The following is a 3898-nucleotide window of genomic DNA, read 5'->3' as shown; positions in this document are numbered from 1 at the left end:
TTCAAAAGTGTTGCGCACAAATGTCAGTTTCATTTAAATGCAATTTTTCATGATGAGTAGAACCAAAACAAAATTTTATGAGTTGCATTAAAATGTACTGTATGACTTATTTGTGATGCGTACCTGGCAAAAAGGCAGTAATGGATATTGTGAGAAGCTTGTAAAAAAAATGATGTTTTATAGGAATTTGAGTCATATGGCTTTTAGACACTTTGTGAAGTGCATTGAGCATGGTGAAAACTGTAAGTATGAGTTATATAAATTTGCATATTAAATGAGCAAGAAATCTATCATTTAAAGGGGGTACCCCTACAATATCTTTAAGAGCTTATGATAGTCCATGAGGTGGTTACATACAATTATAAAGCTACCCACCAAATTCAAGTTTTAAAACCATCAGGGAATTTCCCGAAAAGAAAACATTTTACACCACTGACCTAGACATTCATTATTACCATGAGCATTAAAGTCTGCTTTTTAGTAAATCTGCAAGACAGATTGCCTGAACTTTTTCATCTCTCAAAATCAATAAGCAAACCCTCTACCTTGGGTAGATATGCTTCATAGTAAATATAGCTATATCTTCGTCATCATCTTCATGACCATAATTATCATCACCAGCCTCATTATCAAGCATCTATGGATTTCATAATGACACAATCTTAAAATGCCATGATAAATTGTAAATACAGTAATCAATACAAAAACCAAAGAGGGAAAAATAGAAACTGTTTAGCTACTTTTAGAATGTGAAAATGAAACCAAGAAGTTGAATTATACCAGAGGACTTTCATTCTCAGAAACCCTAATGATTGCTCTGCCATAGCATTGATAGTCTTCTTTGTGCGATGTGAGCAAAGAGCTGAGTTACTTAATTTAACATTTTATAGACTATATTGAGGTTTCTTATCGGCAAATCATAAATAAAAATAACATTAAAAAGCATTTCTTTTCACCATTCAAGCAATTCAAATGATGTAAGAGAGAAAATGTAATTCTAACAATCACCAACAGCGACTTACCAAAGAGCGATTTTAATTCATCTTCAAAAACTGATGGGGAGGGGAGGGCGTGGCAAACCTTGAGAGACAAAAAGAAATCTTTTGAAACAAAAAGCATATGACTTGAAAATTTTGTCAGCATGATTCCAACAAGTCAAACCAGGTAAAAAAAGGGGTCGCAATTAAAAAAAAAACAAACATGCTCTTACAATAAGAAAAAGATCTTAACAAGTGTGTATGAAAGGTGCCAGGCAAAGCAAGAAAAAAAAATACAGAAAAAAAAACCATCCCAAATAATCAGTCTACTTCAACTGGGGTGGGTTTTTTTCTTGAATTTTTCTTTCTTGCTTTTCTGGCACCTTCATACACACTTGTTCAGATCTTTATCTTACACCGGTGCTTGCCCCCAGTTTCTTAATTTAACAATAAGCAAGCTGTTGACAAAGAAAAGGCGAATCTGTGGTCATTATTAAAATTAAGATGACAAAAAATATGAATATTTTAAATAAATTGTGAACTTAAAGTTCTGCACTGTTTGAATATATATCGATATCTAAAGTAATATCATTAAGTGTTCTGCTGAGAAAATCCTTATTTTAAAAGAAATTTATGATGTCAATGTTAAATGGAAAATTAATTTATTCATGTTTATGAGTTAAAGTATAAATGGAATGACACCCTATTCAGGATAAGAGATCTAAATATCATTTACCTTCAAACATAGCTACGTCATAATCAAAAACTTCCACAAATATTTTTCCACCAGGTTTCAAGACATCCTTCAGTACTGAAACATATCTACAATACACTTTTTAAATATACTTATTCTAGATATAAATAAATGCAGGGACATAAATATTGAGTACGTAATACAAATATTTTCATGGAGATACTTTTTCATAAAAAGGTCTCTTTTCACCCATTTAATGTTTTTGTTATTATAAAGAGTTTAAGATGAAATATCTTGTCATCTGACGCATTATCAATTTGTATTTTAAAAGCTAAAGGGTATTTAGGCACAGGCAATAAATAAAATGAATAAATAAAACAAAATTCTCTTTATTCATCCACAAGGAGAAATGTTTCTTTAGGAAATACTGGAATGAAACTAGCGTAAGCTACATCGCAGCCTCACAAACTAGCCATGGGGAAGTGACTTGGTCAAGCCACACAGTGCAGTAAGGGGAAATTTAAATTTGTTAATGGTATCTCAAAGGGAACAAAGCATAGACATTATCACTGTGCAATGCTGCCCCAACAATGATGATGATGATAATTATAATAAGAAAGATGCATGTTTTGTGGTGTCTGTTTCACGTCTGTGTGAATGTGTTTTGTATATGTGGGTGTTTGCATCTGGACATAATTTAGCATTGTGTCCTAAAAAAAAATGTTTAGACACCTCTTTTTTAAAGATTGTATATATATTTTTATTTTAAAAATACAAAAATCCTCTTGTGGTCTTGAGAATTTTTTACTTTTTAACATCCTTTCTGTCTAAAGCTACCAACGATCCTCTGTCCCAGATGCAGTCAAATTGGCCCTCAACAGATCTGTGGAATTTGCAGATTGTAAATTTTATATCATAAAATAAACTCTAGCCTTGTATCTGTTCACACGAATTGCATTGTTCTAAAATGCACAGTTTTCAAATAAAAAAATTACAATGCTACTCACCATCCTACTCTTAAATCACTTATTTAATGCAATTTTTTGGTAATGCTTTTTTCTGATGATATGCTTTTATTTTTTAAAATAAATCAGTTTTGATTTTTGTAAGCAAATTTTAAAAAAAAGTCCCATATATCCTCTGCAAATTTTATAACAACATTTGGAAGTAATCTCACGTGAGCAAGCAATAATTTTTTTTAATTTATGACCTTATGAAACGACGACTTCAATACTTCACATAATGACAGAAAAATGCTCATGACAATTTTGCAGTGAATGAAACGATTTCAATGTTGAGACCCTATGATCATGATGCAAGAGTAATAACAAACATTTACAGTGATAATCTTACTTGTTAAAGTGCAAGACATCACCACAGTACAACTTTATGTGACCCCTTCTTCACCTGAAAGGGATTATCAATTTTTCAATCACGTTTATAACAAACAATATGTTAAAGATCAATACATTCATCAAAACCATCCCATGCCATTTATAACAGTAAATGTGTCTAGCATAATAAAACATTACGTCAATAAAAATTAAAAAAATGATTTACGTCTTAATAAATCAAATTTTTTTATATTCTTATTTTACTCTCTCTCCCCCCCCCCCCCCCCCTCAAGTGTCATTAATTGAAGTTTAAATCATACTTTGTTCTGGATCTTGAGCTTAAGGAAGCACTGTTGTGTTATCTATTGTATGTAAAATTTCTAACGTCCTTTCATTTAAAAAAAATTTATACAAATTAAGCATATGTGCATAAGCGCACCAGTTCAAAATGCTTACAGAGCTACGTATATTTTCCCCTCATGTAGAATCAAATTCTCATCCCATCAGAAAAAAAACAACCCGTTTTTTCTTTTTAGCAGAATGTTTAAAATATGTCTGTTACAGTCTTTTGAAAGCAACTTTTTCAAATTTAACCTAAGCATGACAAATTTTCCCAATCAAAACAAAAAAAACAAAACAAAAAAATTCAAATTCAAGATACTTTTGCCAACCTTCCATATGTTTTTATAGGAAAAAAAAAGAGATAATTATGTAATTCTAAAAGAAGACATGATGGTAATTCCGTTTTTTTTTCTATTTACAATAGAAAGGATTACGTGCCTTAGTTTTGAACTTCTTCTGCACGTCTATATTCCATCCAAGACTAATGTGGGAAAAATATTTTATAATCCATTTGTAAAACAAAATGTCCAAACATCCGAGTGAAAAGAAGG

General features: G+C 31.0%; 1 long non-coding RNA gene across 1 annotated transcript; it reads right to left on the bottom strand.

Annotated features, from left to right (window-relative positions):
- Positions 1-1062: 1062 nt before the first annotated feature.
- LOC144962353 (uncharacterized) lies at positions 1063-3067 on the bottom strand. The gene is made up of 4 exons (XR_013643462.1): positions 3025-3067; positions 2480-2554; positions 1714-1799; positions 1063-1080 (listed from the first exon to the last, which is right to left on the bottom strand). It is a non-coding gene; the product is annotated as an uncharacterized LOC144962353 (long non-coding RNA).
- Between the last annotated feature and the right edge of the window lie 831 nt (positions 3068-3898).

Source organism: Berghia stephanieae, unplaced genomic scaffold, assembly GCF_034508935.2.
Source record: "Berghia stephanieae isolate SIO BIC M18660-M18661 unplaced genomic scaffold, UCSD_Bste_1.3 scaffold927, whole genome shotgun sequence".
In the NCBI taxonomy this organism is placed as follows: Eukaryota; Metazoa; Mollusca; class Gastropoda; order Nudibranchia; family Aeolidiidae; genus Berghia; species Berghia stephanieae.
The sequence above is the reverse complement of the archived record's forward strand: the minus strand, read 5'-3'. Positions and strand labels throughout refer to the sequence as shown.